General features: G+C 39.1%; 1 protein-coding gene and 1 long non-coding RNA gene across 2 annotated transcripts in view; one reads left to right on the forward strand and one right to left on the reverse strand.

Annotated features, from left to right (window-relative positions):
- The window catches only part of LOC309615683 (uncharacterized protein), a 342,582-nt gene that overhangs the window by 245,620 nt on the left and 71,442 nt on the right, over positions 1 to 25,520 (forward strand). The window lies entirely within an intron of this gene.
- Positions 7,721 to 25,520, reverse strand: part of LOC309615733 — a 93,838-nt gene continuing 76,038 nt past the window's right edge. Inside the window, exon 2 of the long non-coding RNA XR_014237030.1 lies at positions 7,721 to 23,674. This is a non-coding gene — a long non-coding RNA (uncharacterized lncRNA). The remainder of the gene's footprint in view (positions 23,675 to 25,520) is intronic.

Here is a 25,520-nt window from a genome sequence, read left to right on the forward strand (position 1 = left end):
CACGTTGTCAAGCATCCTTCGCAGTGCCTGGCACATGCTGGCACCTGATATGTCCATTTTTCCTTTCACTCCATCTCTTGTGAGAAATAAAAAAATCCCGCTGTGCAGAGGTTCAAGTGTTCTGTCAAGGGTTTTCCCAGTGTGTTGTGACAAATTGCATTGACTCTGAATCTTAGAAACAGTCTGACCTCTCCAAGCTCCTCTTTGAGACTAGTTTTGCTAAGGAGCTCGTCAGCACAAAGGGTCAGAACACACAGGACAGTGGGCTGCATTCTCTTTCCTGGCCATAGGAAGGTCATCTGCCCTCATAGGATGGGGAGAAGTGGTTCTCTGCCCCCTGGTTCCCAAGGCATCTGCGAGTGAACCCCAGGATGGGAGCTGGTGAAGCAGAGAGGGATGCAGCCCCATGTGCCTCCACAATATGCTGATTCATGGTTGTCCCACTCTTGACCCTTGTGGCGAGAGACAAGGTCCCTTTCACCCATAGATGTGTCCCACAGGATTTTCCTTTGTCCTCATGCAAAGCCACTTGGCCAGAACCTAGGAAATGGGCATGGGAGTCAGGAGGTGAGAGAGAAGGATATGTTCCTTTCCTCCTTTGGGGGCAAATCCTCAGAGAGGCACTAGCAAGACCTGCTGATACAAGGATGGGGTCCTGGAGACCAGAACTTGGTTAGGTAGGATGTTTGCCAAAGGTCAACACGGGTAAGTCAACTCTGTCACAAAGCCAAAGCCAGAAGCATGAGACAATGCCTAGAAGGTCAAGGGCCAGGTTGATGCAAGAAAGGAGGAGAAAGAAGTGAGCAATGGTGGAGAAAGTGAGAGGCTATGAGACAAGTGCTCCAAACAGCAACTGTGAAGGCCCAAAGGTGTTCTATTATGGGCTGCCTGGGTGGCATTCTGTAAGCATTTTATAGAAACAATAGTCTTCTATTTGTACAGTGGTCTGAAGTTTGAAAAATAATTTTACATATTTTATCCTATATGATCTTAATACAGCCAAAGGTGAGCTAAAATTGTAAAATCCCAATTTTACAGATGTCAGAAGGATGGTGAGTAGAAGTTAAGAGGCTTTGACTAAGGCTACATGGTAACTCTGTGGATTCAGGACACGGACCAAATGCTCTCTCCTTATTTAGGATGCTGACCTGTAGTTAGAAGAGTCTACAAAACATTTTCATAAAGATTATAGACAGAAATATGGTGGGGGGGAAAATGAGTGGCAGGAGTTTTACTCATCTGACCTTCCATGGGCTTCCATGAAGATGTTTTATATTTGATCTCATGGATATTTTCTCTAAGGTTCTAATCGAAAACTCCAGAATTATCAACTTATGATTTACAGTTGAAATAAGTGAGGTTTAGGACGTTCTGTTTCAGGCTTTGTTCAGTTTTGCCCTTTGCACACCATCCTCACCTATGAGAGCAGGTGCTTGTTAGTTGTAAGGAAGCACTTTAAATTCCCAGAAATATTTTCATCCTTGGTGACTCAGCTGTTGAGCTGAAAACAAATGATGAAAGAGAGAGAACTTATACCTTTGGTTGGCTGTTTGAAAGTGACACACACATTTAGAATATTGACTCTTAGAGGTCTGAGATGGTTTGGAGCCACTTCGTAACAGTACCTGGGTCAGCTTTGATGCCTCACATATGGCTCCTGTTTGGGTAAAGTAAGCCTCTGAAAAGGTACCAAATTAGCAAGATTTTTTTTTTTATGTAAAATAACTTTCTATTGAATTGCACAGGTAAACCACGGAGCTCTTCAGAGTTACTAAGAGTCTTCAGAGTCTAGGGGAAAAGTAAAAGGTGGACTTAATCATGTAGGGGTTTTAGCTACTTTCGGTTGTTAGGATATTTGATTGAATTTTAGTACTTGTTCTACCTTCTTCCTTGGATTGTTATGAGTAAAATAAGAGATATTGAGAACACTTTGAAAAGTGTAAAGCACTGAATAAATTATTGTGTTTTTTTTTTTTTAACTAAAGGAACTCAATTCTCAAATATACTTTGAGGCAGAAAAAAAAGATTCAGTTATATGTCATAGATTCTGTATCTCTTACTACACCAATTTTAAGAAGAGGCTGATTTTGTCCTATGTACATGATGAATTGAATGTAGTTACAGATTGTGCCAACCCATTGGCAAAATAAGAGTGAACTCAAAAGAGGCTTTGAAATAAGCAAACTGATTCTAGCCACCCCATATAATATGAAACATTGATTTTTTTTTCCCTCTGAACATTCCTAACTATAATTTGCCATATCATTGAACTTGAAGACTACATAAGATTTTATAAACTTCCAGTTGCTTAGCATTCATTCCAGCTGGAGGAGCTGCAAGTATGACAAGAGTTCCAGAAACTCAGCAGGGATGTTTAAAGGCTGCCTCCAGCCATAATCCTCATGCAGGCACAAAACTGCACTCTCTTCCCTGAATGCCCCTTCCTTGGTGACACTCTGCTTTCAACAATGCAGTATCCCCGTGTCAACAAGTCCTGCTTCCAGTAATTGCATACAGGTTGCTCTTTAGAACATCAGCTGTTACTCTTTTGGCATTAGCCACCAGTCCTCACAAACTATGAGAAATATTACCTAATATAAACAGTGTGGCCTACTATCTACCTCAAGATTCTGACTCAAAAAGACTGTCACATTCCTCCCCAGAGCTGTTTTGTTTCAATGACTTATTATTGAACTGTAATCCATGGATTTATGCAAGTAAATTGTTCTTTATCAGCGGTAAGCATCAAAATTCTCTGGAGATTCTTTCCCCCAAAAATACACTTACTGGAACATCACCACACGCTGACAAATCTGAATATTTAGTCAAATCTGAGCACAGGTGTTTTGGAGCATTGCCTTAGATGACCCAATGAAAAGCTCTGATGAAGACCCTCCTAAAATTTCCCCATTTATTTATAACCTAAACATAGAACAAGCAAAACTCATAGGATGTCATCAATATATACCTTTATCTTTTATAACTGACTCTCCCTTTAAACTTTCTTCAACGAGGATAACTTTCTCCTGCCCCCAGTGACAGTTTTGGCAGTTCCTGTTGGCTTTTCTGCTCACTCTTAACGTGTTCTATGGTTAGGACAAACACAACCTCAATTCATAATTAGAATAAATGTCCAACTGCACATAATATCCAAAGCTTTAAATATAACTTGGTGTTAAATCTTCTCCCTCCCCCACTTTGGACCTTCCCTAAAGGTAGGGAAGGTGGGCTTGCTCTTCTGTTCTCTCCTTTTACCTTCTTACCTTCTCACTAGTGCTTGCCTTTTTCTAAAGGATTTCCTCAAGGTCTAAATTTGGGTGGGGAGTACAGGTGAAATGATGAGACAATTCCTACCTGGCTGGTAGTTTTGTGTTCACTGGTCCTAGGGTCCTAGCGGGCCTGGGAGGGCCTGGCTGATGACTGTCTGTGTCTTGATCAATGTGAGGCTTTCATGGACTCTTCAGAGATTCCCTACTGGGACCCTCCCTGCTGCAGTTCTCATGACCTGAGTGGACGTTTCTCTACTTTGGACAGTCACTCATGCCCTCCCCCTCAGCCCTGGGCATTCAGTGTAAACTACAGCCTCCTTTGGCTAAGAATTATTCTGCTCTTCAAGTGATTCTTTTTTTTTTTTTTTTTTAATATATTTATTTATGTATTTATTTATTTTTGGCTGTGTTGGGTCTTCGTTTCTGTGCGAGGGCATTCTCTAGTTGCGGCGAGCGGGGGGCCACTCTTCATCGCGGTGCGCGGGCCTCTCACTATCGCGGCCTCTCCTGTTGCGGAGCACAGGCTCCAGACACGCAGGCTCAGTAGTTGTGGCGCACGGGCATAGTTGCTCCGCGGCATGTGGGATCTTCCCGGACCAGGGCTCGAACCCGTGTCCCCTGCATTGGCAGGCGGATTCTTAACCACTGCACCACCAGGGAAAACCCAAGTGATTCTTTTTGGCAGAACTCAGGACGTCCTCACATGGGACTCTCTCCAACAAGACCCACTTCTGTCCAGGAAAACACCCACGTGCCGCTTGTTTTCATGACCAGCGGGGTGCAGGCTGACACCACAATGCAGACTCTCCAATATTGTCCTCAAGGCTCCTCTAGCCCCTCAATTTCCCAGGATGGTGCCAGGTCGAAGCCCTCCGAGACTTTTCCGTGAAGCCCTCCTCACTGGGCTTGTGGTTAGAAGGAAACATAACCCACTCTTCAAAAGCGGTGAAGTGACTCACAGCTGACAATAGCTGTTTCCAAAGCAAGCTTTTCACCATCCTCCCACTCATCCTCTCTGAAGCCTTTTGCTATTCCTGATCAGACTGAGGAACCAGGGGTCATGAAGCAGGTTCTCGGGGACATTTCTTCAGTTATCTGCACAAGGAGTGGGGAAATCTGTCTCACGATCACTTTCGTGTGCTGATATCTGTCAAGTTGGCATCTCAGTGGCAAGTGATGCAGGCAGAGTTCCATTCAAACCTTGTGCCACATAGATGTAGCATGAATTGTAAGGGTTTATGCACACCATAAAGCCACTGGGCAAGGAATGTTAAAGAAGGATCGCCCTGTCCCCTTCATGGAGAAGGGGAGTGGCAAGACCCCAACATAATAAGTTTTATTTTTCTGTTTTATGAGCTTTCTAGATAATTCAAGTCAGGACATCATCCTTTATCTCATGCGGGGCTGAGAGCTAGTTATGCTTCTTTCCCATTTACTGTTTCCTTATAGAACCCATCTAGGTAGCTTTAGACCAAGAAAGGAGCCCATCCCAGGTGCTTAGAAGTACAGTGTCCCATGCTCAGTTTTGGGGGTCTGAGGGTGAAAGCTTCCAGAGGTCCATGAACCTCCTGATGTCATACTATTTTGCTCTATGGCTTCAAGCCGAAAAGTAACAGAACAAAATAGGCCAATATCAGAGTGTTCTGAATTGACCAATCTTAAATAACTACATGTTTGGTGTAGGAGTCCAGACCAGGTCAAGCTGAGTCATTTCATTATTCGTTTCTTTAGCAGCAGGAGATGAATAGCACGCGTGAGTGTCTTCCTTCCACTTACTCCACCTCGCCCGCAAACGCTTGCGTGACCAAGAACCCTCTCAACTCTCTAAGACCAAGCAGTAATTCTCAGCGAAACCACTCTAAATTCAAGCCAAGACAGACCTTTCTCCCTCCACATCTCTCCAAAGGGTATAGAACTCTGGCTCACTCTTCACAACGTTATTTAATAAAACCCTTATCTTCTCCATCTAAAGTATGGGCATTAGGTTCATGAAAGACTTTGTATTCCTCTCCAAGAATTACTATTGGGTACTTTAAACTTTTTTTTTTTTAAATTACAAAACTCACTGGAATTATTGAGGAGATGAACAGCTTGCCTTAAATGTAAATTCAGGTCTCATTGTGGATACAGAAAATAGCTTGCAGCTTCAAATTGGAGGGTTTTTGTTTGCTGGTGTAGAGCTCCAGGTGGAAACTGTAATTCTTTATCTCAAAGCCGATGAGAAGAATTCGTGTCTCCCTCTGCTATCTTCTGAAGTTACATTTTAGCTTTCTTATATTTGTCTGAACACTTAGCCCGCAAGGGTGTTCGCTGAAACAAGGGCATGGTCTCTGAAACTGTCAACAAATAAGCAAATAAACAAAAACAAGATATTTAAAGCAGAAAAGCTATATGACCACTTCTACAAAATCATCTTAATAAGCCACTGTATGGAAGTATTTGGGTATCCTTGGAAAAGTTTCTATTAAGAGGTACTACAGTTAATACAAGAAAATATATCTCAGTATAACTTACACACTAAATTAAAATTAAAGAGACAGGACTGAAATGACTCAGTATTTTCAGGAAATATGAGAAATATTTCAACATGCCAGTACTTTGCCATTTTAAACTGAGACTCTAGGTAATCTGGTTTTTAAAGACAGATAATCTAAATGTGAGATTCTTTTTTTTTTTGACATCTTTATTGAAGTATAATTGCTTTACAGTGGTGTGTTAGTTTCTACCGTATAACAGAGTGAATCAGCTATACATATACATACATCCCCATATCCCCTCCCTCTTGCGTCTCCCTCCCACCCTCCCTATCCCACCCCTCTAGGTGGTCACAAAGCACCGAGCTGATCTCCCTATAGACTGTAATACCCTTCAGATTCTGCCAGAATCAGTACTGCCATGGTCTTCTTTCTTTAGGAGGCTTAGAAAGAGCTTTGTTAACACACCCCAAATGAAGGAGGATGTGACTGAAAAAAAAAAAAAATCACATCTGGCTTAATTAGAAGGGTATTTCGTGACTAAACTAATGCGGCCCTGAATCATGTAGATGAAAAACTTGGCTTCTTCATTGTACTTAGGAAGCTCAGATGCAGGCTTAGTCTGGGATCAAGAAACGTTGACTGTACGTTCCCTGAAGACATTTAAAAGCAATAGAAACTCAGAGACAAGTAAGAACTGTCTGCTTTACTAAGGGATCTGAATGTATAATAAATAAAGCTAGTAACTGTTTCTTTCTCTCTGTTTCTTGAGTTTGTCCAATAGAACTTTCAGTTAGTTTTAAATGAAAAAACAACAACCCTAAATTGCTTCTGAATTTAAATAACCCTGTTTTATTTCTTTGAATTAAACTGAAGCCTGTTTAAACATTTTCCCCACCACAGAAGGGTCACTTCATGCTGGAACGTAGAAAAGGTGGAAAAGCTGACATAGAAAAGAACCTTTAAACTGTGCTGGCTGATGTGTTTTCTGACTGAATCCTCTGCTTGTCGTGTTCTTCCTTGGGGCAGAAAAGCATCCCAGGATTGATCAGAAATGATTTAACTCAGCACCATCAGCCTGTCTCATGAGACAGTTCTTTTCATTTTCAGTTGTGGTGTCATAATATATTTAAGCTTCTTCTAGATAGCTAAAGTACTTACACATGAAAAGACTACTTTTAATTAATACCTGAGAAAATAAATCAGGTTTGTACTAAAGCTGCATTTAAAATGCAGTGTAATTTAGTCTTTATGATTTACCACATTAGATAGTTTGGTTCAGTGGGTTTTCTGACCAACTAATATTTATTTTCATACTAATCGGTAATATAAATATAGGTATATAGCAACTCAGACTTTTGATCGCAACACAGATTTTTAAAAATTTGACACTTTTTTCTTCTTTTCTCACTAGTCCACCCACACATGTAGACGTTTATTATAGCTGAATATTTATTACCCTTTGTATAATACTGTCACATTAAAAATGACTACATTTTATTCTACTCCAAATATTTAAAAACGTAAATGTAATCAAGTTATATTTTGTCATTATTGTGACAAAAACATCTTAAGTTACTAGGCTAGTTAGTAAATCACACATTTGTAAGCTTCCTTTTAAGGTCAACATGGCTGACTATTAAAGTTACTTTATTTTTGTTTATTTATATTTGATACTGTATAATCTCTTTTCTATTGCAAAAGTCATATTTATGTAGAATGCAAATGAAAACTTCCAGGGTCACTTTCCTATAAGGCTGAAAGGCACACCAACAACTGTTTCTTCAGAGTGCTCTTAGCTAGTGTTCTTTTTTTTAAAAAAAAAGTGATGCTTTCAGTATGTGACTCTTAATTAATTACAAGATGCTGCTATTGCTGGTTTCCTTTTTTGCTGTGCTCCATCCTTACTTTGCTCTCCTCATTAGTGAGTGAACTTTCCCTTCTCAACTGAGATGGCAACAAGCCAGTGTCCTATACTGTGTGTACCATTAAAAACAGCACTGTGATTAACTATCCTAAGAACAAACTTAAGTGACTTATTTTTTAATATATAAGGTGCCATAGCAATACTCTCGTGAATTGTATTTTTTTTTATGAGAAAGCTACTTCATCTGTGTAGATTGTGACTTCTTATGCAGGTATATTTGGGTTTCCACAATTGCATGGTTTTGTTTGCATTTGTATAAGACAGCCAAGTTCCACAAATCTTTTCACATTCTGAAGCCTCTGATAAAAGCTGAAGTTTTTCTGAAATAAACAGAAATGGCAGTGACAGTGGCAAAAGCACATGGGAGTCTGGAACTGACCTTCAGCCAAGATCAGAATGAAAAGCGGTAGCTAGTGATTTTCAATGTGCTGAGAGATTCAATACCCTTTAGAATTTCATGAGTCCTTTCAGTTATCCATTTCTGTGTTATGGCTACAGTGATGAACCTCATGGGAGGACCTAAAAGCAGGAGATCCCAGGCTATGGAATGGTAGAAGTTGGTCAAGCGGCAGGGTTGGTTAAAATCTTTCGTCTGCTTAGAGTATAGCTGCAGACACCTCTGGAGGGTATTGGAGAATGGCCCTGTCCCTTGGGAAAAAGGATGGATGAGAACAAGGCAATGCCTTGTCATCTTTGTGTGACAGTATGCAGATAGCCCTTGGCACAGAGTAGAGACCTAGAAAAATGTTTTTGAGATAAGTGAATGAATAAAGGAATGCACACGTGAAAAGTGGTGGTCATACAGGCTGGTTTTCCTGCAGCCCTGAACTCCAGAGAGTGCTTCAAACTTTAGCAAAGTTTGGTTCCTCCAAAAGCCTAGCGTACTCCTGCTTCAGGACCTGCGCATTTGCTTTTCCTCTTCTCAGCACACGTTCCGCACACATCCTCGAAGTTCATTCCCTCACTTCATTTGGGACATTGCTCAAATCAGAGAGATACTTGCTGATCACCATATCCAAAACAGTGTCCCCTGCCCCGTCACTCTTTATCATTTCTGCTGCTTCATTTTTCTTCATAGAACATATCACTACCTCATATTAGATTGTATATCTGTTGGTCTGTGTATTTAAGGACTGCCACACAAGAATATCCATTCTGTTTGAGTAGGTGTTTTTGTGTCTTGTTCACTGCCTTAATCCTAGTGCATGGCGCAGTGTCTGGCACATAGTACATGCTCAAAAAGCATTTGTTGGATGAATAAGCTCTCATGTCCAACCCATATGGGTTTCACCCATGTGGTTGGGTATTAGGATGATTAACCATCCTGGGATGGTTGATAGGATGTAGGACCGAAGTGGTTCCTGGGATTTGGACTTTGGGTTTCAATCCAGATGAGGTGATCACTCTACTGACTTCTGCTTCAGCTTCCTGTGTGTTCATTCATCCGTCCACTTTCTGGTCCAATATTTATTTAGTGCTACCATGTAACAGCGCTGGTTTAGGTACTGCAATACAGCTCTGCACGGGTCAGACAAAGTATCTGCTGTAAGCTTTGTATGAAGCTTATATTCCTCAGCAGAGGCAGGAGCTTGAACTAGTGGATGCCGAGGTTCACCCCACACAGTAAGACTGATGTTAAACCCCACGGGATGGTGGTGCAGCGTCACTGACCTGCTGGTGTGGCTCAGGAGCGATAACGTGCCGTGGTTAGAGGTAGGCTGTGCAGAGGTGGAAGCCCAGGAACTCCCACCAGGAAGGACTCTGCTGCCCTGGATTCTGGCCAACATCTCCATTCAGTCTGTAGCTAAGACATATCAAAACCCACATATGTTTCAACTCGCAAATATTTTCACTCATTTTTCCCGTTCACATTATTAAGAGTTAAACATCTGGTGATTTGGTGCATCCGCAGAGCTGGCTTAAGGCAAGGCTGAAGGAAAGGCAAAGCGCCTGCTTTTCTGCATCAACCTTCATGCTTGAGGCATTATATTGCAGTGTCCTTTCAGATCAAACTGAACTAGTTTGAGGCTCCCCTTTTATTCTCCAGAATTTTTCCCTACTCAAAATTATTTTGTCTTATTCCTCAGTGTTCTGAGCAAAAATAATAATAATCATCATCATCATCATCTTAACAAGTTCTTGCAGATATATATGCTTCTTCATAGAAAATCAACCTCCAGATAACCTATATGCATCTTAGGGGTAGTTTCCTAAAGGTAATTTACCTAAACCAGTGACTCTAGCAGTTGGAATTTAATGGGATATGTCATGCCTATCATGGAGAGAATTAACTCATCACATATATGGGGTCAGGCTTGACCAGCTCCAAGAGCTGCACAAAGCATTTAAATGTTCCATTTCAGTTCCCACAAGTCCGCATATTCCCCCCTTGGCGATACACTATTTCTTCCTGCTCTCAGCCAGTGCCCATGATAAACTTCTCGGTTTCATACAATATATGTCGTAGAGGTTTTGAATATCAGCATATAGCTTCTGCTTTCACCTTAAATGGTTTAACGGTTTCCCTTGTATCGCGGGGCTCGTGGTAGGGATGGCATTTGAAGAATACTTGGCTCAGTGCGTGGCTTGTTCCACTCTCTCAGCATCCGTATCAAGCAGTTCAGTTTGCAAATGAGAGCTCAGCAGAGGGGTTGAGGGAAGGGTGGTGGAGAGAGGAACAGTGCAGAGAAGTGCTAGACAGGAATTATGCCAAGAATATCCACACTTCCTATATTGAGGAAGCTCCCAGGGTTTTTTTTTTTCTTTCCCCCAAGATGAAAAATAATTTGAAAGTCTGCTCTTTTACTTTCTTTTACATTTTTCTTCTACTTCCTGTCTTCAAAAAAGGAGATTTTTTTTAGATGCTGGTGTTTGTTTTAGCTCCTTAAGTGTCTCTGTCCCCTTTTAAAAGAATCTCATGATAAAGTAACAGTGATGCCGTTTATGTCAATGTGTTTAAGTTTCACATGATAAAAGAGTTTGCCTTGTTACCTTCTCAAGGTCAGCAAGTTCTGACTCAAAGATGAAATCTAACGTTGCTGTTGGTGGAGATAGCAGTGGATAGCAGGAGATTGAAGGATCCCCTGCAAGTACGACTTGTGCTCCTTGGCTTAAATGACCCGACAGGTCTGGGGCAGGGTTGACCACAGTTACCCAGTCTGGGTGTTGCTGCCTTGGAGGGATGGAGACCCAGAGAACAAGGGCTAAAGAGGGCAGTGTATACACAGCCAATGTCTAGATGGGTCTTGTACAGTAATATAAACCTTTAACTTTATTTTAATCTTTATTGACTTGTGTAATGAAACTTTCTCAAATCCTTATAGAACTAGAAGTAAAAGTAGTATGATTATCCTAAATTTTTTTTAAATTAATTAATTATTTATTTATTTTTGGCTGTGTTGGGTCTTCGTTTCTGTGCGAGGGCTTTCTCCAGTTGCGGCGAGCTGGGACCACTCTTCAACTCTCACTGTTGTGGCCTCTCTTGTTGCGGAGCACAGGCTCCAGACGCGCAGGCTCAATAGTTGTGGCTCACGGGCCTAGTTGCTCCGCGGCATGTGGGATCTTCCCAGACCAGGGCTCGAACCCGTGTCCCCTGCATTCGCAGGCAGATTCTCAACCACTGCGCCACCACGGAAGCCCTATCCTAAAATTTTAATGCATAAGCAAAGCCATATAAATTCTCAGAGACTGAGTATCCTCACATATAATTAAGACTTTTCCAACACAACAAATACTTGTAGAGGTACTGCTACTTGCCTAGAACAACACTAGACCCTAGATATAGGAGAATAAGTAAAACAGAGACAAGTCCCTTCCCTAATGGAACAGAACACTAGTAGGGGAAAGACAAAAAGCACACATATAACTAATAAGGAGCAATTGTAGAAGTGCAATGAAGAAAATGTGTTTTTTTAACAAATAACAGGAAGGACCTAATATGGATGGGGGAGGTCAGGAATGGTCTCTTGAGGAAGTAACATTTGAACTGAGACCCAGGAGGTGAGTAAAGGCTAACTGGATGAAGAGAGAAGCTCAGGGAGTTCCAGGTAAAGGAACAGAATAAAGTTCCAGAATGGAAATGAATTGTGCTGGAGGAGCTAGAAGATGCTGGAATATTTAGCACTTAGGCGATGGTGTCATGAGATGAGGTTGGCATCAGTCAAGAGAAAGACCATATAGGCTCATACAGACTCCCTTAAGAGTTTGAATTTTAGGGGAAACCATTCATAATGTGTTACGCACAGGTGTGACATGATCTAATTACAATGTTTAACAAAATCGTTTCTGACTTCCATGAGGAAAGAGATTGGTAAGGGGAAAGACTTCAGGTAGGAGACTCCTGCAGTCTGAGCTGGGAATCAGTGAAATAACAAGAAAAAATAGCAAACATTTAAAAGTAAACATATACACAAAATAAGAGATACTGGTGGAAAATAAAAACAATAAATAACCATTTTCATAGTTGTTTCTGAAAAACAGAGGAGGCGCTGTCCAATTCACTTTTTTGAAGCTTGTGTAAACTTGGTTCCAACAGTCATGAAAGAGGACACAAACACATTAAAAAATTATAGGCCAAGTTTATCTATGAACATAGATTTCAAAATTCTGTACACAGTTTTATGTAAGTGAATCTACATACTGTGAATTTAAAGAAATAAATCATGGTCAAACAGGTTTTATTCCCGGAATTCAAAATGGTTCAAGAGTGGAAAAATCTATCAAGGAAATAATATTAATATATTAATATTAATTAATTAATTAATTAATATTAATTGGACTTATTAATGAAATTAAAGGAATAATTATATCACTGTCTCAAAAATTACAGCAAAGTCATCTGATAAATTTCAATGATTATTTATAATTTAAAAACTATCATAAATACTAGGGATAGAATGAAACTGTCTTAACTTGTATAGAGGTGTTTTACAACTTCACTCTCTCCCGTGTGCCATTTCTTTTGCTTGGAATACCCTTCCTTCCTTTACAATGAACTATATTACCTCAGACTTCAAGATTCAATTCAAGGTTTGATGTTTCTGGAAAGCCTTTTTACTTCCAGTTTACTTGGTGTGGATCTCTATCATTTATCACACTTCTGGTATCATTAGTTTACTCACCATACACTCTGCTGATCTGTAAAGTATTCTATAATAGGGATCTTGTCTTATGTGAGTTTGTACCCACGATATCTACTCCATAATTCTTGGGACACAGTAATTGCCCATCACTGTGCTTCTAATTTGGCACTTTTGTCTTTAAGGGGCTGGGAAGAGAGAATAAGAATGGTCATTTGAATGGTCTCTATGCCTCAGCATAACCTCATGAGATCACAGTGCCCTCCGTAACATTGTCCCCGCTAAGCTGCAGGAACAGGGTAGCAGGAACGGTTCTCCCAAACGTAACACATAACTGTTCTCCCAAACATAACACCTCCCTTAGTTCTCACCACACCTTATGGTGTTTTCACCAAACCCTGTGATGTTTCGCACCTCCATGACTTTGCTTATTATGTCCCTTCCTCTAGGAATGGCCCTTCCCTCTGGGTACCTCCTACTCAACTGTGGCCTCACGCATCTGCCCTTTCCTGGCCTTCTTACTTCTCACACTCCCCACCTTGAATACTACTGGGTTTCACGAACTTTCTCTAGGGTCCTACAAACAACTGTATATATCATAATTACTGCATTTACACATTAGTTACTCATTATTTCACAGTTTTTTTCGTTCCTTCTGCACAGGACTGTGTCTTGCTCATTTTTATATTCCAGACCCTTAGCACAATACCTGGCATACAATAGGTGCTCAGTGAATGCTTATTGATAACTGTTGCCGACTTTTCTTTTACAATAAAACATGACAAAATTAAATTAATTTATAACTCAATATGACAGATCCTTTCTCTCCAATTAAGCAATCATTTGAGAGGGAAATACCTAGAAATAGCTTTGAGAAGGATGGGTTGGGATGAAGTGTCTGGTTGAAGTTTCTACGTATCCTACCCATACGGCCCCTCCTCCAGGTAGCCTTCTCTGACTCTTCCATGGGTGCTAAGTGCCCTCCTTTTGGCTTCCTTAGTACACTGTGGATATCTAGTTGTGGTATTCTCTATATGTTATCTTATAATTGTAGTTTGCTTCCTGCTTCCCTCACTACACTGTAAATACAGTGAGGGAATGACTCATGACTTTAACCTTTTCTTAAACGTAATAGGAGTCCTTAAGTGACTGATGAATGAGTAAGTGGGATCTGGTTGGCAGGGATGAGGTAAAGTCTCTTAACAGTTGGTGACATTTTGACATCTCCTGACATCACAATCCTAAATAGAGAAATACATATCCAAACACTGAATATCCATTAAAATTCAAATACCGGTATAACACTTATCCAGGAAGTGATCTTATGTAGTAAAAAGGTGATTATACCCAGCCATTTAAAACAGTTCCCTTAAAAATCAACATTTCACTACAAGGTAAGTGGGATGACTATTTGTTGGGTGAAGAAGACAGGAAAATTGATGGATGCAGGTAGAGAAGGCTTTGGGCAAAAGGACACATAGTTCTGCTTTTACAAGCACTCCTGCTAAAAATACACATAGAGAAAATACAACTGTTAGAAGGGACATTGCAATAATTATAGAACTCAGCATTAAAAGCTCTCATTGCTTAAGAACCAATTCCTTTTTAAAACAGAGAAATAGCTCATAGATTACAGTTCAAGAAATTAAATCAGTGTTCGTCAGCACCCTGCACAGAAGCCTTCAGGTCCATCATTATTCATGTGCTTTGCCATATGTGCACATGCACACCACACACATGTACACAGACGTGTGCACACACACCATTTCTGATTAAAAAGGCAATGAGCACAAAAGACACCTTTAAAAGACCACACCACACAGAGAAATCAAAATAAAGCACAAGGAACGTTGTCTTCCTGATACTCTAAAGATAATATTGCAAAACGTTTATATATATATATATTTTAAAGTTACAGTAGTCTCAAATTATGGTGTTTCCCCCTGGAAAACCAGTGCTTTATTTTACAATATATTTTATTTGTTTAACATAAAAGAATGTTTTTTATCTCAGTAGTCCCCTATCAAGGAAAGATTAAGAACAGTAAAGCCTGTGCCTTCTAGAAAACTTGATTTTGAAGGAACAAGCAATTTACTTAAAGAGGCAGGTGGAGGGAGACACAAAAGGTGAAGTTGAAGAGGTAAGAGGTCAGATCACGAATGCCTTGTAGGTTAAACTATGGAACTCCTGGTTTACTTTAGAGAGAAAGGAGAGCCGTGGAAGGATGTCTTTGGGTCTTAGGTAGGTCATTCAGGAAGCTTGAGAGAAGTAATAAAACAAATTTGAGGGAGGGAATAGAAATGGGAGATTATTATTACAGGGTAGGCAAGAGACAATGAAGGTCTGAAACAACATATTAATAAGGGTCAAGTTGAAGGAGAGGGAATAGAAGTGAGACCTACTTGTGAGGTAAAATTGGCCAAATATGTATTGAGTCTGGGGTGTGAAAGAGAGTGAAGAATTGTAGATTGCTTTTCAGGCTTCTAGTTTGAGTGACAGGGCAATTGATTGAGGCACTGAAATAAAGACAAAAGGAGAGCAGGTTTAGAGGAGAGTATGACAAATTTAGTTCTGGATATGCTGAGTTTGAGATTTTTATGGGACAGTCAAGATGTGTTTGGATACATGAGTCTGAAGCTCTGAGGTGTTTCTCTGAATTGAAAATGTAACTTTTGGAGTCAACAGCATACAGGTAGTGATTCAAATCATAGAAGTTACATGGAATCACTCAGAATGTAGGAAGAGTGTATAGCATCAAAAAGCTGGGGGCCAAAGGTTAAATTTGAGGAACTCCAAATAATATGAATGGTAAAAATACGAGAAACCCATCCCTCCCCCAACCCCCAGATTGAGAGTTTGGGATTAGCACATGCAAACTGTTATGTATAGAATGAATAAACAAGGTCCTACTGTATAACACAGGGAACTATAGTCAGTATCCTGTGTTAAACATAATGGAAAAGAATATGAGAAATAATGTGTATATATATATATATATATGTATAACTGAATCACTTGCTATACAGCAGAAATTAACACAACGTTGTTAATCAACTATACTTCAATTAAATAAATTTTAAAAAATAAGAGAAACCCACAAAGAAGATAAGAAAAAACATGGAGAGGTTCAAGATGAACCAGAGACATCTAAGGAGGAGAGTTTTAAGAAGGTGGGAGAGGTAAACAGTGCCAAAAATATTAGAGTGGTCCAATAAAAATAGGACTAAAACACGTTCATCGAGATATACAATTATCAGGTCATAATGACACTGGCAAGTGCAGTTTCATTGTAGTTTGTGAGTTAAATGGGTCTTTAAAAAGTAGAGACAATTACAGACTATTGTTTTGAAATTTTTGGCTGACATGAGTGCCTAATTTGCTACAGTAATTACATAGGTAGAGACCAGGAAGTTTTAAATTAGATTTTTGGGTGTTTTATTTAATAAATGATTGAAAAAATCAAATAAAATATAGATAAAGCATCATTTAGTGGACCAAACCTCTTTCGGTTTTGAGCAATCATTTCTCATGTTTCTGCTATAAAAGATACTGTTTCTCTTCAAAGTTATCTTTATTCTATTCCCATTGAAGGCATAACTCCTAAATAGCCCAAAGATGACTGAACACACTGCTTCCTTTTATTATTTTTATTTCAGAAGATGAAGTCTCCAGATGTTCAGAGCTTCTGATTAATGGTGATGATTATATACCACGGTGCAAATAGTGGAATACAGAAATACTTAACATTTATTTCTATAGCAATATCTTCTACTTGGTTTTATCAAAATTAAGAAAAAACAAGCCAGGAAAAGCAGATCATGTCCTAAGGAACTTGTAGCAGATACAGGGAAGCTAAGTGCCTGGGGTCAGTTTTACTCCAAGCTGACATTTCTCCTGGTCAAGAAGGTTGCTGGAGACTTCTGGTGACGAAGGTGAAGGGCAACAATTTCCATCATCTTGAAATAAAAATATTTGGAATCCATAGAAGAATATTTTTTAAAAGGTTTTTATATTAGTTAATTATATCTTCCTTCCTTTATAAAAATTCCTATAAGAATGCTAATATTTTAGAATGTTATAGCCTTCCCTACCCTCTGGATGTGATTTGTCTTGTAAAGGGCTATGTTTATCAGGAGCAAGATACTTGGTGAAATTAAGTTGTGCCTGATTACACTTCCAGAGCTAAACTGGCATAAATACTGAGGTGTTAATGAAGGATTGCTTAGAAAGTTACAGTGGCAAAAGTTCAAAATACCAATTTGCATCTCAGTGACTACAGGCTTTCAGAAGCAAACCTTGACTGCTGGGTAGCAGTTGTTGGTCCATCACACCTGGGCTGGGCCTTGATGCACCCAGCTGGTTTTCTCTTGCAGGCTTTTCAGCTCTCGTACTTCAGCACGATGTTGAAAAGCAGGGATGTGGGGGACAGAGAAACAAGACTTCTGGCTCTGCTACTTACTGTGTGTGACCTTGGAAAAGTTCCTCTGCCTCTGAATACCCATTAAAATGAGAAGAGTAATAGCACTCATAGGGTTTAGGAAACAAATGAATAAGGACAGTGGTTAACATCTAATAAGTATTCAATGTTACCCTTATCATTTTTTTTTATCTGTATCATCTGATTATGTGGACAGACCAGTTTTTAAGAAATGAATCAACATAACTATCATGGTCACCATCGTTATTAGAACCATCCCTCACTGTCATCAACCTCTGACATTAATTGAAGGCTTGTTGAGAGCCAGTCACCAAGAATATATAGGAAAAACAAGAAATATAAGACTACCCTTCACAGATGGACAGTCTAGTTGGGGAGCCAGGGCATGCATATAAAAAAAAGGGCAATACCAATGAAAGGGACATATTTTCTGCATGTGGGCAATGCAGATAAACATCTTCCTAGGTACATGATCACTGTGTCTGGGAGCGTCAGAGGAGGACTTCTCTGTAAGAGATGAACAAGAAGAATGCAGGAAAAAGCATTGTGGATAAAGGGAAAAGCATGAGCAAAAGTATAGATTAAATTAAAAGTATTTAGGGAATGTTATGTGGATAGCCTGACTGCAGCAGAATATTTATGTAGGGGAAGTGCGGGATAAATTTAGAGAGATGGACAGAGACCTTTGCAATAGAAACTAATTCTGGAATTAATCTTTTAGAAGAGGCATACCTTCCCTGCATCACCTACTCTGGGCACCAGAATTTTTATTTCAATGGTTAATTGGGGCACATCCAGCCTAGATATTTATAATAATAATACCTGAAGAATTCTTTCTTTACATTTTTAAAAAATTTTATTATTAGTTTTTACAGTAGGTCCTTGTTGGTATCCAACATTTGATAAACGCTACGAAAAATAAGAGCAACAGCAAGAGGTAGTAGAAAGAACCAGATATTTGATGTAGACCATGCTTGAGTTCAGATCCTTCTCTTTTACTCTGTAGCTAAATACTCATGTAATAAGGCTTACTGTGAGGAGTTTTGAAAATTAAGTGAGAAAAAGAATGGCACTATCTGAAATAAAGGAGATCCTCAAGCAGTGTCAGCTTCTATGCATTTGTGACTAAGAAAATCCGATCAACAGAATGAGAAAAACATACAGTTAATTTGAGTATAATTATATACAACAATCTAGTATAAGTATGTGAGGTGTTACAAACTTCCAGTTCCTCTTTGCCAGAAATGTGCGAAAACCGTTAGGCAAGCATGTGTTTCAACTTCGGTCTGGTCTGTAGCTCTCATCTTGGGTACTCAAGTCTGTTGATCGCGTTCATACCACATGGTATTCTCTTAGAACGCTAGTTGTATTGGGATGGCCACTTCAGTCACTGACTCATTACCCTCTGAAGAATATCTTAGGTCACTGCATCTATATTATCGTAGGGATTTTGTGTCTCTCCAGTACGGTTTACCAATGCCTACTGCTGATAACATATTGCTCCCTCCTCTCTTAGAGTTGCAACGCTGATCTGGTTCTTGAACGTATCCTAATCTCTTTTCACTTGTTCCTTGTTTTAACGCTGTTCTCTGGCTGGAAATGTAGCTGCTGCGGGAAGGTAATAAACACCCCTGTCCTGGTGGGAAAAGTAACTGCATTACTGGGAAATGCGTCATGGGAAAGGATGGGGCATGAGGAGAGGAGAAACGGATAGAGCAGGAGTCTCTCTACCTTTATCTTGGGTGAAGCTAGCAGGAATATAACTCCTCAGGCTTTGGGATGACAGGAAGACCCATAATATATGTGGGAAACACCACCAGCTTTGTTCAAAGCCTTTGGAATGCTTCAGGTCATGAGGCGAGTTCAGATTAGTGAGAAAGCACATCAAGCTTTGGAGCAACTTAGAACTGGGACCAGGTGAGCACTGTCCAGATGTTCACGCAACTACCTCCCAGGTTTGTATTTGTAGCCAAGTCTCTCAACTTTTTTCTACAGCTCATGGTCCTTGTCTACATAATGAGGAAAATAGCAGCATGTATTTGTTGGGCTGATATTAGGATTAATAAAAGCTAATTCAACTAAAACACTTGGCACGTGTCTGTATTTTATATATATATATATATATATATATATTCGATATATTCCAGCTACTCTTATTATCAACCTCACTTGACAGGTGAAGCTCAGGGTGCTTTGCCCAAGTTTACACAGTGGCAGAGCAGATTTCGAACTGAGATTTGTCTAACTCCAAAACTGTTATTTTTACAGTACTACACTGCCAATTCAGATGCTCTGGCTAGGTCTAGAACATTTGCTTTCATCATTTCACTGTTGAACCTTCGCTAGGCCACCCCTTTTTACTGTTTGTTCTTTTGTACTTTCTTCAGAGTATTTCCAACCTTGTACTGCATTTCCTGTCCATGAGTCTACTCAGGCAGCAAGCCAGATGCACCAACACAGGGCCTGGGTGTGTATTTGAAAATCACTTACAACATGCAATTGTTGAGGCTTTAAAAAGATACAAGATGAAACTTAAACAATTGTTCAAATAATTGGACGATATTTCTTAAAAAACAGGAAATAAAATGAAAATCATACTATAGGAAACTGAAATTAATATAGCATTAAACATTTTATCATTTCAAGTAGCTAATTTGAATATACAGAGAAATAAAATACATATATATATACATATATATACCCTCACATTCAATTTTAATTAGTATCTCAGGCATACTGCTAAACTTCATCACTTAAATTTAATTTTCTGGTTTGCTCTGCCCTTGTCAAATGTTAATTTCATCCATATTTAGATTTTCAGCCCTCTGTGGAATTCCAGAGCTAAGTAAATTTTAACAATTTTCTTATACAACTTTGGCCCTTCCTTCCTCCTTTTAATATCAAATACCACACAAAGGTATGATTTTTTTAAAAAGTTTTTTAGAAGGGTATTTATTTATTTATTTATTTATTGGCTGTGTTGGGTCTTTGTTGCTGTGCGCAGGCTTTCTCTAGTTGCGGTGAGCGGGGGCTACTCTTCGTTGCAGTGCGTGTGCTTCTCATTGCGGTGGCTTTTCTTGTTGCGGAGCACGGGCTCTAGTCACGCAAGCTTCAGTAGTTGTGGCACACGGGCTCTAGAGCACAGGCTCAGTAGTTGTGGCTTGCGGGCTCTAGAGTGCAAGCTCAGTAGTTGTAGCACACGGGCTTAGTTGCTCTGTGGCATGTGGGATCTTCCCGGACCAGGGCTCGAACCCGTGTCCCCTGCATTGGCAGGTGGACTCTTAACCACTGTGCCACTAGGGAAGTCCCCACAGTTGATGATTTTAATGGAATAAATATGTTTACCCTTCTTCAGTGTCTCCACAGCATGCTTACATTTAGTTCTCACCACAGTATTTAACTGTTGCTTTACGTGCTTGATAATAAGCCTTTTGAAGGTTGGTAATTTAGTTTTATCTGTAGTATCTTACCATACGATTTGACAACTGACCTCCTACCCAAATGACTTGAAATTTTATTTCTACACAAAAACCTGCATATGAATGTTTATAGTAGCTTTATTCACATCATTAAAAACTAGGAGCAACCAAGACGTTTTAAATAGGTGTGTAGATAAACCACAGTACAGCTACATAGTAGTGTACTATTCAGTGATTTAAAAAAAGAGCTATCACACCAGACAAAGACATAGGTTAATTTTAAATGCATATTGTTAAGTGAAATAAGCCAATCTGAAAAGGCTACATATTGAATAATTCCAATCTTTTGATATTCTGTAAAAAGGAAAAACTAGAGATAGTAAACAGGGCAGTAGTTGCCAGGAGTCCAAGGTTGGGAGAGATGAATAGGTGAAGCTCAGGGGATATTTTTAGGGGGTGATACTATTCCATATGACACTGTAATGATGAATATATGACACTACACATCGGTCAAAACCCAAAGGACTTTATTGCACCAAGAGTGAACCTTAACGCGTAGAAATTTTTTTAAAAAGCATTTAGGAGGTTCAGGGATCTCAGGATGAAATACAAAATATGAGCATAGAATCTAACTCTATTACACATGTATGAAACAATTCACCGAAGAGGGTGAGGGAAGTGGGGTTGAACTAATTAGCTTTGGAAATGAATGTACTCTGAATAACTAAGGGCAAAACGAACTGTACATAAGCACTGTCCTCTGTAAATTTGTGGTACATGGCAGTATAGGTTAACAATTTTAAAACCACTCTGTGTATACACTGGAATTGAACAATTAAGCAAATGGATGGTTATGGTAGGAACCAGATGTCTCACTGTTGGAGTGGATATTATAGCTAAGAAGGGGAAGAAGTTAGGAGGATCAACATAGTAATAGATGAGAGTTGGAGACAGTATGAACTCATGTTTAGCTTAATCTAGATACAGATGGTTACATATAAAATATTTATTGACATGTGCATATACACAGGTTAATATAAACACATATATTTCCTTGCTATGTCAGCGAGAAAGCCTAGAAGCAATGATACTCTGCGGGCAACAAGCACATCTAGCACTCAGATCTTGGTTTCTAATACCATTCATTGCAAATAAAAACAAAATAAGGACTTATTGAAGATACGACTGTATCTTTGAATCTAGGAATGGGGTAGGAAATATAGATGAGCCTGGAATACTGGAACATAGTACCAGAAAGTAAGGAAGTACTAAAGATGCGCGCACACACACACACACACACACACACACACCACACATTGCGCAGTGAGAGTATGTCACAGAGACAAAGACCTCCCAATGGCCAAAGCTAGAACAATTTGAGCAACAAAATAAAGTGGTATTGGATTATAACCCAAAGTATAAAATTAATATCCATGGGTTCAAACTGATATAAATGAATGAATAAAAAATAAAATGGGGCATAAAAGCTAAATCTCTCATGCAGAATAATTCCAAATAGTTTATGTTGGTAATCTGCCCTTGTGGAGGCAAATTATAACTCTCCCTCCTTAAGTGTGGGCTGTACATAGTGACTTCCTTCTAAAGAGTACAGCACAGATAGGGAAAAAAGACTAACTTTACGGTGGAAACCTGACAATAGTACCTCAGCCGGGTGATCCAGGAAAATATCAACAGTGATAAGGTGTCTTGAGAGTATATACCCTTGCTATAATATGACGAGAATGTCACTTTACCTCTATGTCCTTCCTCCTCCAAAGTCATAAATCCAGTCAAATCTTGAAATATAAACAAAGAAACCTCCAAACAAATCCCAAGTGAGGAACATGCTGTTAAATGTCTGACCAGTACTCCTCAAAATTGTCAAAGTCTTCCAAAACAAGGAAAGTCTGAGAAACTGTCACAGCCTAGAGAAGCCTCAGGAGACATTAGGAATAGATGTCATGTGGTACCTGGATGGGATCAAAAGACAGAAAAAGGACATTAAGTTCTAAACTAAGAAAATCTGTACAAAGTATGAACTAAATTATGAATTTCAGTAAATAATGTCTCAATTTTGTTTCACTGACTATGAAATATGTACCATGCAGCTGTCAGATGTTAATAATAGGGGACCCCGTTTGGGGTATATGGAAACTCTCTGTACTATCTTTGTAATTATTATGTAAATATAGGACTACTCTATAATAAGTTTATTTTTACAAGTCAGGTGAGTATACTTGTGTATTTTTAACTCCTCTGGAATGTGAGTTTTATACTGGTGAGGAACTTGTCTTATTTACTACTTGATCCCCTAAACAGTCCCTAAAACGGTATACTGCCTAGCATGTAGTAGATCCTCATTAAATACTTGCAGAATAAACAATTGGAAAACATTAATGCCATTATAATACCAACTTAAGTAATTATCAACTGATTATTATAAAAACGATGAAATTAGCATTTTTACATTCTGTACTCCATGTCTTCCTCCTTCTGTCCAATATTTAATTTGTTAGGCTATTATTTTTATTTTTTAAGGTATATATTCTGTTTTGTAACCATAATTTCCAGAGTTGTTGTTTCTCATTCTTTTAATTGTTTCTGCTTCTCTCCTGAGTTTTTTTTTATTATTGGTTTTCTCTTGGTTAACCAGAGTTATAATCAAGTAGTTATTTTCAAAAATATTTCAAGTGTTGTATATCCCAAGTCTTGCAGACTTGAGAATGTCTGTTGAAGGATAGGACTATGAATAAATCATTGAATGCCACATTTCTTCAATAGTGTAGAAAACTTGATCCACTTTTCTGCCTTTAAAAGTTACTGTGGAGAAGTCTGAGAATTTCCTGTTTTTTCTCCTTTGAATTTTTGTATCTTTTCCTGCTGTCTGAAAAATTCATCTTATGTTTTTTAAGTCTGTTTTAATTGTTCTGTCTGGTTTTCCTGGAACAGTGAATGCACTGTCTCTTACCTGAGAGAATGGTATATGAAAACGTGCTCAACATCATAAATCATCTGGGAAATGCACTTCAAAACCACAATGACGTATCACCTCAGCACAGGTTAGGATGTCTATTATTAAAAAAATAAAATAAAGATAACAAGTGTTGGCAAGGATGTAGAGAAAAGGCAACCCTTGTACATCGTTGGTGGATATAAATTGGTATAGCCGTTATGGTAAACAGTATGGAAGTTTTTTTTTTTTAATTAATTTATTTTATTTATTATTTATGGGTGTGTTGGGTCTTCGTTGCTGTGCGAGGGCTTTCTCTAGTTGCGGTGAGCGGGGGCCACTCTTCATCGCGGTGCGCGGGCCTCTCACTGTCGTGGCCTCTCTTGTTGCGGAGCATAAGCTCCAGACGCGCAGGCTCAGTAGTTGTGGCTCACGGGCCTAGCTGCTCCGTGGCATGTGGGATCTTCCCAGACCAGGGCTCGAACCCGTGTCCCCTGCATTGGCAGGCAGACTCTCAACCACTGCACCACCAGGCAAGCCCAGAAGTTTTTAAAAATATTAAAAATAGAACTACCATATGACTCAGCATTCTCACTTCTGGGTATTTATCCACAGGAATTGAAATCAGGATCTCAAAGAGAAAGCTACATTGCAGCATTGTTTACCAGAGCCAAGATATGGAAATAACTTGTATGCTCACAGATAGATAAATGGATAAAGAAAATGTGGTGTGTACATACAATGGAATATTATTCATCCTTAAATAAGAAGGAAACCCTGCTATTTGCAACAACATAGATGGATCTGGAAGACATTGTGCTAAACGAAATAAGCCAGACACAGACACACAAATCTCATGCATGAGCCCATGTATATGTGGAATCTAACATAGTCAGAGACATAGAAACAGAGAGTAGAATGGCGATTACCAGGAGCTGGGGTTATTAGGAAACGGGAGAGATGTTGTTTAAGGGGTAAAAAGTTTCAGTTATGCAATACGAACGAATCGTGGAGATCTAGCACATAAAATGGTGACTATAGGTAACAACACTATACTGTATGTAGATGTGAAATCTGCTAGGAGGGTAGATCCTAAGTGTTAACCACAGAAAAAGAAATAAATAATGGAAACTACGTGAGATGATAGATATGCTAATTAGCTTGATTGTGGTGACTATTTCACTGTGTATACATGTATCAAATTATCAAGTTGCATACCTTAAATACATAAAATTTAAAAAACCCAGAATTGTCCCTTTTAAAATTTCAATAGCAAGTACACTGCCTGGAGGATATACCTAGGTGTGGTATTTCTGCCAATTAATGTAAACTTTTCTCTGTTTCTAGTATAAGAATTTTAGGCCATAATTGTTCCTCTAATTACCACTTGTATTGCATCTCACAATTTTCTATATGTAAATAGATCTTTATTGTTTAGTTCTAAGTATTTAAAAAATTATAAATTTTTTCTTGAGCCCTCAGTTTGATGATCATATACCCTATTGTCTAAATTAGGACATATATGGAAGTGAAAAAATGCACTATCATGAATTATATGAAGACAATAGACACAACCAGGATAATTCTAGGCAAAGCTGGGTATAAGGACAACCTCTACATGAATTATTTGAAAGTATATTTAAAATTTAGCCATAGTAACTTAATTTTAAATTACGGATATTTTTGTCCCTTTTTATAGGATACCAAGTTTTGGAACTTTTTAAAGGCATTTTATGGCTCAGAATAAGGACAATGCAGTCTTTTTTTTTTTTTTTTTGGTTTGATTTATTTTTGGTTGTGTTGGGTCTTCGTTGCTGCAGGTGGGCTTTCTCTAGTTGCGGCGAGCTGGGGCTACTCTTTGTTGCAGTGCACGTGCTTCTCATTGTGGTGGCTTCTCTTGTTGCAGAGCACAGGCTCTAGGTGCGCAGGCTTCAGTAGTTGTGGCACGCGGGCTCAGTAGGTGTG

The sequence above is a fragment of the Balaenoptera borealis genome, assembly GCF_965194805.1.
Source record: "Balaenoptera borealis genome assembly, chromosome: 18".
Lineage (NCBI taxonomy): Eukaryota > Metazoa > Chordata > Mammalia > Artiodactyla > Balaenopteridae > Balaenoptera > Balaenoptera borealis.